The sequence below is a fragment of the Nothobranchius furzeri genome, chromosome 8 (genome assembly GCF_043380555.1).
Source record: "Nothobranchius furzeri strain GRZ-AD chromosome 8, NfurGRZ-RIMD1, whole genome shotgun sequence".
Classification (NCBI taxonomy): domain Eukaryota; kingdom Metazoa; phylum Chordata; class Actinopteri; order Cyprinodontiformes; family Nothobranchiidae; genus Nothobranchius; species Nothobranchius furzeri.
In genome coordinates, this window is record NC_091748.1 from 75,445,256 (window position 1) to 75,462,061 (window position 16,806).

The window sequence follows — 16,806 nt, forward strand, 5'->3', positions numbered from 1 at the left end:
GGAAACAGGCAATGATTCGGGGAGAAGCTCAGTCAAAATTCCCCACTCCCAGACCAGTCGGGGGTCCATCAACGACTGCTCACATCCCGAATCCACAAGGGCAGTGACCGGGTGGCATAGATTGTTCCATCCACAGAGCACGAGATGAGGAACCGGGAGGTTGTATTTTCTGTGTTACTACCCATAAGAACTCCCGGTCCTACTGGTGGGCTTGACCTTTTAGCAACGCCGGGCATGTCTGAACAAAATATCCGGGTTGCCCACAGTACAGAAAGGCCTTTACTGAAACACTGATGCCGTTCGTCCTGAGTTAGGTGGGCTCTTCCCAGCTGCATAGAATCCTCCGACGGCTCAGAAGGAGGAGGTCTAGGAACAGGTCCACAATGTACAGGAGGTGGCGAAAGATCCATCGCTGAAGTCCTCTGAAGCTCCCGATGCCTCTTGTTGATGGAAATAGAGTGCGATATTAATCCATCCAGGGTGGGTGGCTCGGGGTACAGAGCCAGCTGATTCTTTACTCTGTCATTCAAAGCTTCAATAAAAGTGGCTTTTAAAGCGTTGTTATTCTATGACGTCATGGCCGCCAAAGTCATGAATTCCAACGGCATGTCTGCCACCATTCTCCGTCCCTGGGAGAGGTGAAAAAGTTTTTTTACAGATATCCGTGGTGGTCTCGGAACTGCAGAAAGTCAATTTAAAATCGTCCAAGAAGTCCGCATAGGGACCAGATAAAAACTCGGCGTTGCGGCTCTTAGCCTCAGCCCACCTAAGGGCCTTGCCTCTGTAAGGCCAACAATAAAAGAAATCTTTGAAGAGTCTGTAAAAAAAGCGCTTGGAGAGCGCTCAAACGCCAGGCGGCACTGCAGCAAAAATCTAAAACAGTCCTCGAACTCACCAGAGAACGTAGGACATGGCAGGGGTGGAGCTGGACAGAAGTGGGCGACTTCCATAGGACCAAGCGTTTTTGGTCCGGGCGGACCCGTTGCTCCCGGGGCTCGTGGCGTTGGTTCCGGGCCCGGAGCAGAAGTAGCGGCTGGAGCTGGAGCTAATAATCGATCGTGAAGCTGTTAGCGACTTTAAGCTGCTCCATGAGCACGGGGAGTGTCTGTTCCTGCTGGGACATCCGGGTAGCCAGATAGGCAAGTACTGATTCCGCTGGGTTACGGTTTTGGCCGGATGATTCTGTCATGACTCGCGGAAGGTGTTTAACCCAAGACATGCAGAATCAACTCGACACCACTGGGTAAGTTAAATTAAAGCTAAAGCAGCACTGGGAAGTTCAGTGGATGATGTGCCGTAAGGCGTTAGTCCAGATAGCAATCCATGACTGACGAGGGAGGTGGTGAGCCAAGGTGAGCACAGGTGGAGGACACGTTGGCTGAGGTGGGTGAGGAGGTGGAGAGGACCAAGACAGGTACTGTGGAGGAGAACGGGGCGTGGTTCTGGTGATCCGGGGTTCGAGCGGCGAAGGTAATGGAAGTAGTTGAGTGTTCCTGAACAGGGCAAAGCAGACAGGGTTCAGAGGCGAATCCAAAAATCCTTGGTCCTTGCTGAAAACTTGTTGTAGGTCATGATATACAGGGTGTACCTGAGAGAGATTGGGGGTCTCAGTTGGCGTCATGCCGGAGTCCTTTTACACGGGAGGGGCCGAGTTGAGGCATGTCTGGTGACACTCCAGACCCCAGGTCTCAACTCTGCTGGCTAGCCAATCCAAGAGCGGGTGTTGTAGCTTGAGCCAAGAATGACCCAGCTTGTAAAAGTTTGCTGTTAGCATGACTACAAATCAGACATTGGTATGTCACATATATGACATCACCACAGAATCTCCTCTCCTCTAGCTTAGCTGCTACTTACCAAATGGCCAGATTTATGGTGTTTCTTTTCTCTTGAAGGAAGGATTTGAAGTTTGCTGAACTTACAGCCATTTTCCCTCTGTTTTTCTCAGAGACTGGTTTGATGGCATCACTTTGTGAAGAGCATTTGTAGTGCTGGACTTATTTTCACACAAAACCTAAAATAGAGTTCCCCCCCCATTCGAAAATAAGCACGTTCTTGGTACCGAAATGCATCTATAAAATTCACGGACATCACATGTGAAATCCATGGCACATAAAAAGCGGGATTAGAAAATAGTGGTTTTGCCCCATTGGTCCGGAAGTAGATGGGAGTGACTTAGGCTCCCTATAATATGTAATAATTTGGTGTTGTATAGTTTCCTCTTTCCCATCTGATATTCATAGTTAGATGTTTTTTTTCAATGGACCAACATTTCAGTAACATTTTAGGTTTGTATGAACCCTTTAAGCGCCAAATTCGCAGAATTGAGACAAGCAGCAATGTTGGATCTAATAAGCCACCACAGAAGAAATGAGCCCTCATGCAGTTAATACGTTACACAGCGGGGTGGCAGACACCTGTAACTTCAATCCAAGCAGCATTTGTGGGTGTGTTCCTATTCAAATTTTTTGAGTATTTAGAACTTGAACCCCTCCCACCAGTCGGAGAGCCGCAGGGCTTGTCAGAGCAGTCAGATCGAGTGAGAGCGAGCGAGTGGTAAAGGAAAAAAAACACAATACCGAGAGAAATGTTCAGTGCTGACGAAGCTCTTGTGTAGTACCGGCAGATTCGGATTTAGAGGAAGAATATTTCCTTTCCGAGGATGATCTGTGGTCTTCTAGCGAGATGGAAAGCGTGGCTTCAGCGCGCAGCAACAGGGAGTCTTACGACGGGTTAAACAAGCAGCCCATCCAGCCCTTACCTTGTCCATGTTCCGCGTCACCGTGTCCGTACCGGGTCTGATCCTTCGCTCCATTGTGCCGGAGGGAGGAGGGATGTGGTGACGGTGATGGGCCGGTGAAAACTACACTGGAGATTGATTCAGCCCCGGGGGTGTAAACTGCAGGAAATGCAGCAGGAGGGGGAGGAACCGCGGGAAAAAAATCACTGCTAGCAGGGGGGTGGCCCAACACAGCCTCAGTGACAATAATAATGATGATGGCTGGGTTAGTTTGGGAGAAAAGCAGTATTCCAAGTGGATCAGGCATTTTGATGAGCCAGCTGGATACTGTGGAGACAGGGATCTGTCAAATTCAGAAAAAATTGATTTTCTGTCAGTTTTTTTGGATGAGGAATTCTGGGCACTCATCACAACTGAAACTAACCGATATGCTCACCAGTATTTAGAGAGGGAGGAACTGAAATCAAGCTCCATATATAATGACTGGTACAATGTAACTGTCCCAGAAATGAAAGCGTTCATTCAGTTCTGCATGGGGCTTGTGGAAAAGCCTAGATTGAGGATTCTATATATATTTATATATATATATATATATATATACATATATAAATATAATTGTTATATATATAATTGTTATATATACAACAATTATAAACAAAATAAACCAAAGGGATGAGTGAAATGTGTTCATGACACTGAAGCACCAAAATCAGTGTTCTTGATTGATAAACATAACAAAATACCAATAAAGTAATAAATATTATATGTACATATATGTACATACATAGTTATATATGTCTACATAGGAATATGTATATATGTATCATAAACAATAACAACACTAAGAAAATAAGACAAAAACATTTTTAAAAAATCTGCAAATGTGATGCAATCCAATATGGCTGCCACCTGATGACATGCAAATTATGTGTGTGAATTTGTTCCTATCACAAAATTTGGCTCATACTGAATATTTTTCTAATTTACAATATTCCTCTATCTCTAACCAGATTTAAGCTACAAGCTCTTTAAATAGTGATATAAAAAATTCATATTTTACTGAAAAAACTATGGCGCCTAAAGGATTAACATCACTCATCTTATTCAAAAGAACATATATAAATATATCCACAGGTAAACTATGATCAGTAGAATTTAATGTATTTCATTAAGATGTTCAGTGGTACTGGAAATGCTAATAACATTTCATTTATATTACTAAAATGTAATGGTGACATCTATTATGTACAGGGTAGCAATAATCTGTTTTAAATTAAGTTTAAAGATAGACTGTTTGTGAATTAAATGCTACAGTGGCTTGCCATATTCCTGCTGTGGTGTATGGAGCAGACTAGAAGCAGCAACCTGACTGCAGCGGTTCTGCTGCATAGCGCTGCAGTCAGGTAGGAATAAACAGGATGATGGGGACCGTAGTTGCACTTTTCATGCCAAATTTTGGACCGTTTCTGCCTTTGTGTCTTTGCTGGTTTCTCTGTTTTCCTGGACACCACATAGACTAGCGAAATGCATTCCTTACACAATAAAAAGCAACTTACCTTGGTTCAATAAAGTTCTGGGGGAAAAAAGTTACTTGAAAAGATGTCACACGAGTGCTATGTCTAAAAATAGTTTATCGCACAGAGAGGTATTTTCATCGCATGTGCGACATATATGCCGCATTGTACAGCCCAGCGAGTAAATGATTCACTGGCCTCCCATTTTACACAATTCTCTTATTGTCTAATGCATCATACATTCATGGTACCATGTTTTGTTTTGCAGAACCCATTTCTCGAACCTGGGGCACCATTGCAATGGATTTAACCACTATTCCAAAGCACAACCATTAACGTTCCTGTTTTGGTGTCGGTCAATCTTGATACAAAGAGCAGGTTAAATGTAGGGCATCACAACTCTCAGCAGACAACACAAGCCTATGTGGGCCAGCAGACAGCAAATCTGGCTGACACTCATCTCACACAGGATGGGATTACAGGAAGAGAGTTGGCTCTGCACCTGATTACCAGTTCAATTTATCTTTGATTAGAAAATTTAAAGTACATGAAACAGTCGGTAGTCTTCCTTTAATAAAACTTTATAGTGAATTATTTTACATTCACTTCTCAGTCTTGTACATTTTTGTATCTCTGTACAAGTCTGTCGTATTTTATATATTATGCCACAGCTTTCAAAAAGCACATAAAATGACATCTCATCACTCAATTTGAAATATTGTGCCATGGCAAACATGATGTTAACAAAATTCCTCAAAATCATTGACCAAGCTGCATATGCGGAGCAGGAAAGTGGTAAAATGAGCTGGAAATAAAAGAGTCATAAAATTGCAGTTTACGCATAAAGAGGTCCTTCATTCTTATTTTAGAACAGAATAGACTTCTAATCTTTCTGCTTTTAAATCAAGACAAGACCAAAGTTATCATCTTTGGACCCAAAAGTCAGAAATGGAAATTGCTTGCTGCTATTTCACCTGTTAACTTTATTTTTTTTTCTCCCCAGAAGAAGCTACAATGATGTTCTGCTGAGCTGTGGTGCCCTCATGGAGGGGCCATCAGTTTGAACACTGTTGCTAACCACTTAAAGCATTCTCCCTCTCCTGATAATAATAACACTTTACTAAGCAAGCATTTAGCACCTGTGGAGAGGAAAACTCCCTTTTAACAGGAAGAAACCTCCAGAGATACCTGGCTCAATATAAGCACCCATCCACCACGACTCACTGGGGATCAAGAAGACAGAGCAGACACGCAGACACACACACACACACACAACATATATACCAAGTAGTGTTTCTATGGTTACATTGTGGTTTCTTAGTTAATATTTTATTCAGTGAGAAATAAATAGTAAATATTTTATTTAGTGAGAAATAAACGTTATTGTATTTATCCTAGTGAATCTGTAATTAAACGGGTAAACTAGTAGTAGCACATTAAATGTCAAAGAAAGTATGAGGATTGCTGTAAAGACTCTGACACTAGTCAGTGACTCGATGAAATTTGCTGAGTTCCTTATATAGGAAACTTTTTACTGACTGGCTTAATTAAATGAACTGTATTGGAATGTTTACTGTGTGAAGTGCCTTGAGACGACTCTTATTGTGATTTGGCGCAATATAAATAAACTTGAATTGAATTGAACTTAAATGATCCCACAGAGGAGGAATTCACTTGTTACAGCAGCACTAACACTTGTTGGAATAGTTTAAAAATAAATAATAACAAAGGTACATATATATATATATATATATATATATATATATATATATATATATATATATATATATATATATATAGGCTGTAAGCTATTATTGTCAATCTTCAACCAATAAAAACCACAAATAAATATGAAAAAACTTGGGTTCCAGAATTATGCAGCATACTGTAAGGGACACAGACATTCTATGTAAATCCGGTATTGCACAAGTATTGAACTGAGTACTGCATTAGGAATGTTTCCACTGCAAGGACTTCAGGGTAGATTTACAGGAACCTCCCGGCATGCGCGTGTCTCCACCTGACCAGGGCCGGTTGAACGGCTGTTTCTCAAGCTGTTTTCAGGAAACTTCTGAGTCCTTGCTCAGGGGTAGGTACTCCAAACAGCCCAGTAGATTAGCTGAGTGGAACCTTAGGTTAATTCACACTGATTGGTTGTAACTCAGTAGGAAATGACATCAGGAGACGTCATCCAAACCGGAGAAGCTTCTGCCGATCACAATTCAACAATGGATTATGAAAGAACGGATAAAGCTCGACACGCGCAGATTCTTCCTGATGTAAGAAGTGAGTCTCTGCTTTGTTTTGGTTGTTTTGGCATCTACATCATCCTAGCGCGCAACGTTCTGTAACTCTTAAAAAAATAGTAAAAATGGTGCGAAACGCAGGCAGCAAATGAGTTAAAGGTATCTACCACCTCAATGTCTGCTCCCTGGATGTTAACTGGTGAGGGAGGAGTGTTTCTCTGGAAGTCAATTACATTTCCTTTGTTCTACTGGTGTTTAAGTGAAGGTTTTTACACTCACACCAGTCCATAAAGTCCACGACTGACCTGTACTCAAGGTCATTCCCCCAGACACACAGCCGAAAATGGCCGAGTCATCAGAGAACTTCTGATGGCAGAGAACTTCTGATGGCGACAGCTGCTGATGTTGTAGGTGAAGTCCAAGGTGTAGAAGGTAATGAGAAAGGGTGAGAACACTGTACCCTGTGGAGCTCCAATACTGCACACAACCACCTCAAACGTACAATTGTGCAGCCTCACAAACTGTGGCCTGTTGGTGAGGTAATTGATGGTTCATGCAGTCAGACGTTTGTCTACTCCTGCACCTCTCATCTTCTGCTGCAGTAAACACGGTGGCTGGATGATGCTGAAGACACTTGAGAAGTCTAAGAACATGATTCTCACAGGGCTCTTTTGCATCTCGAGGTGAGTCAGAGCCCAGTGCTTCAGTTAGATGAGTGTGTCCTCCACCCCCATGTTTGGTTTATATGCAAATTGCAGTGGGTCTACTTCTGGGCTCAACACTGAACGTAGATGGATGAGGATGAGTCTCTCCATGGTCTTCGTCCAATGGGAGGTCAAGGCAACTGGTCTGTAGTGGTCTGGTTCCCTGGCATTTGATGTTTTGAGAGCTGGAACCACACAGGAAGTCTTCCACAAGATAGGGACCTGCTCCAACTTAAGGCTCAGCCTGAACATGTGTGACCAATTCACCAAGCTGGTCAGCACAGACTGAGCATTTATACCGACATGAGGCGGTTGTGGTCAGCCGACGGCCAAAAAGTGCAGCCGAGTTTTTGGGGCCGATTTCATAGCTAATATCCCTCTTCCCGGAGCCCATTGTTCTTTTTCAGATTTAATTTTATTATATCTTGCAGACCAGGAACAAATAACACAAAACTAGATGCCTTATCCCATTAATATTCCCAAGCCTCTGAGCGTGAATCCACTATGATCCTGCCACCTTTCTGCATTGTGGGAGCTTTCACCTGAGACATACGCAACCAAGTCATTGAAGTACTCAAAACCTGTTAACAACTTTCTTAATGGAATGTATATGCCTTTCAAAATCGGACAGAGTTCTCATTCATAGCCCTTAAAAGTAGGACTTTCTAGTGGGCCACCCTATTCAAGAATGTAAAGAGACATAAAGCGACACCTGTGCTCAAAGAAAGAGCAGAAATCAGCAACCCTCTGGTCTTCCACACCCAATTCCTGTCCCACCTCATTCACGGTCATATATCGTAATTGACTTTGTTTCTGGTTTGCCCCCTTCTCTTGGATTCAATATTATTTTAACTATTAAGGATAGATCTTCTCTAAGTTTATTCTGTGTATTCTGTCAACTTAGGGAAAACGGTTGTTCTTTACCTTGTTTGCTCATATTTCAGCTAATTACTTAGCCATCTTCAAAGCTGTGCCGAAGTTGGTGGCGTCACTATCTAATCTGTTTATCTAAGGGCAGCAGAGGGCGATGTCACTCTCTGCTGCTGTTGTCCTCTGCTGCTTTAAAGTTTTTGTCCTACTTTACGTACACAAATTATAAATGTCTACATAAACTCTCCTAAAGTCCAGGGTACTCTACCCTAGGGATGCACCGATGGATCGGCATTTGATCGTAATCGGCCGATAGCTCCCCTATCGGTTTTGATCGGAGTTTTCAAAAAAGATCAAAGCAGACCGATCAGGTAGGGTTGTCACGGTAACCAGTGTAGCGGTAAACCCCGGTGAAAAAAAAAAGTTGACAATAATAATAACCGTCTTGTTTTTTAAAAAACTATTATCTCGGTGGGTTTACCGTGGCTGCGGTGTAGGCGCGGTGACCCTTACCTGCCACCGTATCATCTGCTGAAGTTGCCGGCGGCACATGCGCGCTTTGCTGTTTACAACTAAGACTTTCTTGAAGCTAAAGCTGAAATAATGGCCAAAGGAGGAGACTGCAGCGCTCAGGAGGACAAAGAAGACAAAGTTGGAAGTATGGGCATCTTTTAGATATTTGAAGAATGCCGAGGGAGTTTATAGAAGACGGCTATCCTGTTTGCAGCACGTGCAGAAAAAGTGTCTGTGAAAGGCAGCAATGCTTCAAATCTCATGACACATCTGCGTGACCATCACCCACAACTCTACAGTCAACGCAAGGCAAGCTAACGTTAGCGTTTTAGCTAAAATGTGTGATCCGAGGATTTGGGTTGAGGGAGAATGCAACGAGTCGCTATATAAAGCAGCCGCAGCGCCGCTACCTGCATATAAACCGTGTCGCGGACACCCCCATGTTGAAATGGCGCTATGCATTACGGGGCTCCCAGATACACCCCACACCTATACATAGCCGTGGCGCCTGAAATTTAGGCCTGAGCCTATGTAGGGAAAAACTGCATTCGCGTCCGCATTCTTAAGGTGGTGTGCGTAATCAACAGGGTTCTTACACTCACTGACAAATTCTAGCACTTTTCAAGCATTTCCAAATTAAAGTTTTGAAATGTTCAGGTACCATACAGCAAACACAAAACAATACATAAGACTCGAGAGATCAGTTTCTCCATACCTCACATTTAATAATTACTAATAGGAATGATTCTATCCGATTACAGGGTAGGCAATCGGGCTTGATGACGTAATTTAAAATTATTAGAATGAGGTGAAAAGATTTAATATAACCTTATAAAGCAACTAGCATAACCTTTTAAATCCATTCCCAGACACAGATTTTTAAATGTAATGACAATGGCTTGGTTTTAGGGCTGCACAATATATCGAAACATTATCGCCATTGCAATAACAGGACGTGCGATAGGCCCATCGCAAAGCACGTCAAAAATGGTGATAAATGTTTGGTTCAAACATTTCCATCCGTGTCATACATCAACTTTTTGTAAACCAGCTCTGTTTTTTACGCGGAAGTATTATTTAACCAATCAAATGTAGCCCTTCTGATATACGGCCAATCAGATGGGTCCGTTTACGTAATACGCCCGCCCCTACGTAGACCCTTACCCCAAAATTCCACTATCTTCGCTCCGCCCCAGTTTTCTGCTGCCACTCACTTCCCTTGTTCGTCATGCTGGCTCAGATTAACGATCGCACTTTGTGCTGAGGTTTCTGGATTCAGCGCTGCTTTCAAATGTGAACGTGAGTCCGCTCGGTGTCGTTAAGCAGCTGATAATAACTGGGCTGAGTCCGACATGAGCCGGTGAACCAACCCACCTACCTCCATGTCGCTAGTGTGCCACCGGGTGGTGATGTGATTAGCCCCAGGCTCCGGTTAGCTTCCAGCTAAAAGGCTTCAGCACTCTCCTTCCAGTCCCACCCTGCTAAAGAGGGCCTGGCAAAGTTCCCCCACACATAAAAGTGATTTTTCATTTATGAGCTTTTATAACCTTGTTAGTCAGGATAGTTGATTTGCTGCTGCACATAAACTGTCAGTCAGAAGCTCTGCTAGCCGGTTATCTTTGAGGAGCTAGATCAATTTTTTAGCTTGTTATCACAATCATAGTTTCAGTTTCATCATCTGAGCTGCTTTTTAAGATCTAGGTAAACTTGTTCAATTTGGGGTTAAAAACAAATGTTTTCATATATTTTCCAAGTAGTTTTGCCAGTTCCTCTTCTGGAAGGTAGACAATTGTTTCTCTCTTTCCCTCAGAAAATGTTAATATTCTCCTAGTTTGGCCCAGCACAGTTCACTTCCCAATTGCAGCAACAGCCTTATATCATAACCACATAAGTGGAGAAAATGTTCAGTAGCAATGAGAGAATTTGCTGTTGCATTTAAGTGATGTTAACTATTATTTAACATTTAAACTTATTTTCTGATATTTTTATTTACTCTTAAAACCATGGTAAGGGATGTTTTTCTGTATTTGGAGCATCAGAAAAAGTTTTATGGTGGAGGTGATGTTTTAAAGTCACTGAGAAACTGCATGCGTGCAGTTTGTTGTTTTGCTGCTAATACAGTAGCAGGTGCAGCTGCTAATACAGTAGCAGGTGCAGCTGCATATTTTTACAATAAAAATGTTATGTTGTAATGGAATTCATGCATTAGTTTTTGTTTGCTTTGAACTCAGAGCAGACGTCACACGCCAGACGACATCAACACTGCATACTTTAGTATTTGTTCATTTATCGTGAGTAATATCGATATCGCAATATTAAGCGCTGTTATGGAATATCGCAGGTTTTCCTAATATCGTGCAGCCCTACTTGGTTTAAATTTTAACCTGTCTGCTTTTAGTTCCAGTCTGTCACCTTGAAACGAAACAATCTGCTCTCTCAGTTAACTGCAGCAACCCGGACAAAAAGACACAACCAGCCGACACCGAGAGATACACCAAAAAAAAAGAGAGAAATTGCCTACAAACCACTAAAACATAGCCAAGATAACCATATATTAATCACACGGCATGACTGTGGCTGTAAATGGTTTTCGCAGTCCCCTGGTGCCACTGGATGAGCTGCATTCTTGTCACTATTGTCACCATTTTACACACCCAGCACTACAGGTGATGTGCAGGGAAGCGCAAGCATGCAAGCCGCAACATGCATGCCCTGTCAATGTAACGTTTATCGCACAACATAACTACATACTTTTTACTTTAATTTATCAATCACCTCACAGTCATACAATGCGAGTGTATATTGAAAAGTAATGTTTTTCTCTTTTTTTGTATCATTTGATGAACTAACACAAACAAAATGCCCTCCCACCCCACCCCACATACTGTTTAAACAATTTAAATTATTAGCAATGAGGCTAATATCAAACATATTCGTAAATAATAATTTCTTATCAATGTTCGTCCTGAATGAGTGATGTTTTTTGGCAGCTAAACTAAATGACATGAAAACAGGAAGTTGAGCCCCGTTAAAAGACCTGGCCTTGTTGAAGATTGATTTTCACAATGAATCAACATTAGAGCAGCAGCTATCGAATATTTCAGTAATGGAGTATTCTATCGAATATCCCGATCGATTAATCGAGTAATCGAATAAAACATACTTTTGCTAAAATAAGGTTCAATTATAAATATACAATATAAAAAAGACAAACTTAATAATGAAAACAACTAATTTTAATGTTATGTATAAAATACATTTTATTAATGTTTGTGTATCATGGAAAATAGTAACTGTTTCTTTAGAAAAACAAGAGAACTAAAATTACTTCCACCTTAACATTTGAGATGAAAACACAAACATAAATAATATTACTTTAAACTTAACATTCCCTGAGAAAGTTACATAAAAACATAAAAATATTCTTTGAATAACAAAAAAGCAGTTACCACTCTTAGTATCAAAAAGAATGTGCATTAAATTGTGCCGTTAACACTGTCCTTCAAATGTGAAACTTTATATTCAGAACTAACATGTAAGACAGTAACTTGGCAAACAAGTCCTACTACTGTGAACAACGATTTTGAACTGTCCTGAAGAGACTGCCTGGGGAGTGAAAGTACAATCTATCCAGCATGTGGTTGCAGTGAAGGAAGGTGCAGACATCTGGCAACAGCATGTTTTCTTTGGTCCCCATGTGCCTCTGCTTGATCTTTAACTTTGTGCTTGCCAATTCACTTTCTTAAAATGTTCGACAAGAGTTGTTGCTGCACCCACACACCTGGAGATAGCCTGTTGGCTTTTTAAAGTGTTTTGCACAACCAAGTTGAGGCTGTGTCCTGCACGTGTCACTGGCTCCCATCCATGCTTTACATGCTAAATCTTTGTTGCTGCTACAACATTAGCACCATTGTCAGGTACGATAGCCTTCATTTTCTCTGGAGGAATGCTGAATTTGGCAATTACCTTCTCAATCCAATCTGCAATGTTTGCAGCTGTATGCCTCTCCTCCAAAGGCATAGTGGTAAGACAATGAGACACAATTTTCCAGTTTTCTAGTTAGTGGCACGTTACGCCCATATAGGCCTCTGTTGCCACACTTGTCCAGATATCAGTAGTAAGTGCCATGGTGTCAGTCTCTTGCAGGGCTTTCTTCATCTTGTTTTTAAGGTGTTCATATTTCTCTTCCAACTGCTTTGTGAAGAAGGTCCGAGATGGAAGTGCATAATTCGGCTGGAAAGTGGATATCATGGCTTTGAAGCCAGCATCCTCCACCATGCTCAGTGGGCGCATGTCTGTAACCAGCATATTTAGAATATGTGGTCTGTCAGTTCGGCTGCTTGTGCTGGGGTGCAGGCAGGTGCTTTCAGCAGAAATCTATCCAGGACAGGTTGTGATGTTTTACTGAAAAAGAGGTAAAGAATAAATAAAGTGAAGTAAAACATTCCTAAATTGCAATTAGGGTTTAGTACATTTCCATGGAAGGCTAAGCTGGGGAATTTTGGAAATATTTAAATTTAGAAACTGTGCACAAGAAATAGGGGAATTAATGAAAATTAACTGGAATTTGGGGATAATTTTAACAAACTATCATATTCAAATGTAGGGTCCAGCAATGGTCAGTTTGGGTACAGTCTGACCTTTTACCATCTATTCAACATCTGGTCAGAAAGGAGACACAATATTGCATGTGTTCCCTTTAAATGAGCCTTCACACCAGCTGGGATTTAGACTCTGCAAGCCTGAATCATAAACAGTAACTTTCTTCCCCAAGGACCCATCTGTCTGCCTCCAGAAGAAAAAAGATCCAGCTCAAATCAGTTGCTAAATTAAAGAATGATTATAAACTCCTTCTATGACTTATAATCTAGATAATCACTAAATAAACATTTGTTTATTACTACATATAATAATCATAGTATAATGAAATGCTTCATTAATCTGTGCTCACTGAATGGATGTTATGTTTGTCTAATAGAACCTGCAATGTGTTCACCATGTTTTGACGACAAGGTCCTCACACCTGCACATCCACAATAACAAGTACGGTTAAGTTAGACTACAACACATAACTTGTTTTCTTTACCAGTCAGGACTTCCATATTAAAGAAGGCATGTTTCTGAGTTGTCTTGGTAACATCTTCTTTCCTGTCAGCCTCTGATTGACTGTGAAAATCATAACATAAATTCTTTAAAACTAAATCACTTTGAGTGATTTGCCAGTTCTAGAGAAAGCTTCAGACCGGCCATCTTTAGCATATCTCTTTAATAATCAAAGATTTTGACACATCATCAAAACCTTTTTGCACCTACAAAGCTGAGACAGCAAACAGTTCATGCAGAACAAAGCTGATATTGTTCAACTCCTTAAGAGTTATTCCTGAGACGCAAGCTGATTCCAACCTGTGCTGCGTGGTGATATCTTTTGGACCGGAGAAGTCGGTGCTCGCAGTCAATCTACCGGACCTGGGTGCCCAGAGGTCATCCTGCCTCTCTGACCTCCGAATCCGTGACGAAGGTCATCAAAAGGGTGAGGTAGAACACAGAGATTGCGTCTGAATGTGCTTCTGAAGATAACATCATAGTTTAGAACAAACCAAATTCTTTTTCATCCAGAGACGCCGCTTTCCGAGATTCTGAAGTTCTGACCAACACCGCATTTACACATACACTCAACAAAAATATAAACGCAACACCTTTGTTTCTGCTCCGATTTTCCATGAGATGGACATAAAGATCTAAAATACATTCCAGATACACAATATTACCATTTTTCTCAAACATTGTTCACAAATCAATCTAAATGTGTGATAGTGAGCACTTCTGCATTGCTGAGATAATCCGTCACGGCATGCTGGTGAGTGAAGCGGAGGTGAGGATCCACATGCGGGTGAGGAAGGCAGGCAGATAGACACGAACGTTTAGTAAAGTTTAATATAAAAACACGCTGGACACTGAAACAATAAACCGTCAAAAGACACAGAACTGAGAGGGTTTAAATACATGAGGGCTGGGAGCTTGGGTGATTGGAAAAAGAGAGGTAGGTGGGAGCAATTAACAGAGACACATGACTGAACAGAATGGGGAGACAGGACAGGGTGTGACATAATCCATCCCACCTCACAGGTATGCCACATCAAGATGCTGATCCGACATCATGAGTAGTGCACAGGTGTACCTTATACTGCCCACAATAAAAGCACCCCCACCCCCACCCCCCCCCCACCCCACCCCCCAGAGAGCGGATTCCAGACGCCCACAGGAACACAGAGCAGGGCGGGAGGAGGGGGACCAGGAAGGAGGGCCGAGAGGAACCGAGGGACTGGTGGAGAAGAGGCAGGGACCAGTAGAGTCCAGGGGCCTGCGTCTGGGGCAGAGGAGGAGACGGCGACGGGCTCTGAGGGGCCTACGTCTGGGACAGAGGAGGAGACGACAACGGGCTCTGGGGGGCCTGCGTCTGGGGCAGAGGAGGAGACGGTGACAGGCTCTGGGGGGGCCTGCGTCTGGGGCAGAGGAGGAGACGGCGGCGGACTCTGGGAGGCTGGCGCCTGGCGAGGGCAGGACCGGCGGTGACCGGAGGCAGAGCCGCTGCAGGGGTAGACTCGGCAGGTAGAGACGCTGGAGGAGACGTAGTCGACTTCTGGACTGGAGGAGACGTCGTCGACTTCTGGACTGGAGGAGACTTCGTCGACTTCTGGGCTGGTGGGGACGTCGTCGACTTCTGGGCTGGTGGAGACGTCGTCGACTTCTGGGCTGGTGGAGACGTCGTCAACTTCTGGGCTAGAGGAGACGTCGTCGACTTCTGGGCTGGAGGAGACAACGTCGACTTCTGGGCTGGAGGAGACGTCGTCGACTTCTGGGCTGGAGGAGACGTCGTCGACTTCTGGGCTGGAGGAGACGTCGCCGACCTGTGGGCTGGAGGAGGAGGAGTTGAACTCTGAGCTGGAGGAGGAGACGTTGACCCTTGGGCTGGAGGCGACGTCGACGTCTGGGCTGGAGGCATCGACGTCTGGTCTGGAAGCGTCGACCTCCGGGCTGGAGGCGTCGACCTCCGGGCTGGAGGCGTCCACTTCCGGACTGGAGGCGTCCACTTCCGGGCTGGAGGCATCGACTTCTGGACTGGAGGCGTCGACTTCTGGACTGGAGGCGTCGACTTCTGGACTGGAGGCGCCGCCGACTTGTGGAGTGAAGGCGCCGCCGATTTCTGGAGTGGAGGCGCCGCAGGAGGGGCCACCAACTTCTGGAGTGGAGGTGGAGCCGCTGCAGACGGGACCGCTCCCCTGGCTGGTTCCGCCGGACTGTGCGCTGACAACTGGACAGGCTGGCCCGGGGGCGGAGACTCTTGGACAGGCTGGCCCGGGGGCGGAGACTCTTGGACCACCGCGGGACCTGGCGCTGACTGGACGGGTGGCGCGGAACCTGGCGCTGACTGGACGGGTGGCGCGGAACCTGGCGCTGACTGGACGGGTGGCGCGGGACCTGGCGCTGACTGGACGGGTGGCGCGGGACCTGGCGCTGACTGGACGGGTGGCACGGGACCTAGCGCTGACTGGACTGGTGGCGCGGGACCTGGCGCTGACTGGACTGGTGGCGCGGGACCTGGCGCTGACTGGATTGGTGGCGCGGGACCTGGCGCAGACTGGACTGGTGGCGCAGGACCTGGTGGAGCCGGTAACTGGAAAAGCAGGGAGGTTAGATTGTCCACCAGGAGCTCCTGGAGACTGAAAATCTGACGGAGTCGGACCAGCTCAGCTCGGAGACCGGCGAGCTCTGTTGGATGGGCTGTGGGCTCGGTCCTTTGGCCTGGAGACGAGGGAGCTGCTGACTGGACCGGAGGCGGGGCCGCTGGCTGGACAGAAACCTTCTCCTGGAGATACGAGGAGGATAGGGTGTCCAGCTGGAACTCCTGGAGGCTGATGAGTTGACGGAGCCGGTCAAGCTACACTTGGAGGCCGGCGAGCTTCGTCTGATGGGCTGTAGGCGTGGTCCCTCCGCACCTGGCGAGGGCAGGACCGGCGGTGACCAGAGGCAGAGCCACTGCAGGGGTAGACTCGGCAGGTAGAGACGCTGGAGGAGACGTAGTCGACTTCTGGACTGGAGGAGACGTCATCGACTTCTGGGCTGGAGGAGACGTCGTCGACTTCTGGGCTGGTGGAGACGTCGTCGACTTCTGGGCTGGTGTAGACAACGTCGACTTCTGGGCTGGAGGAGACGTCGTCGAC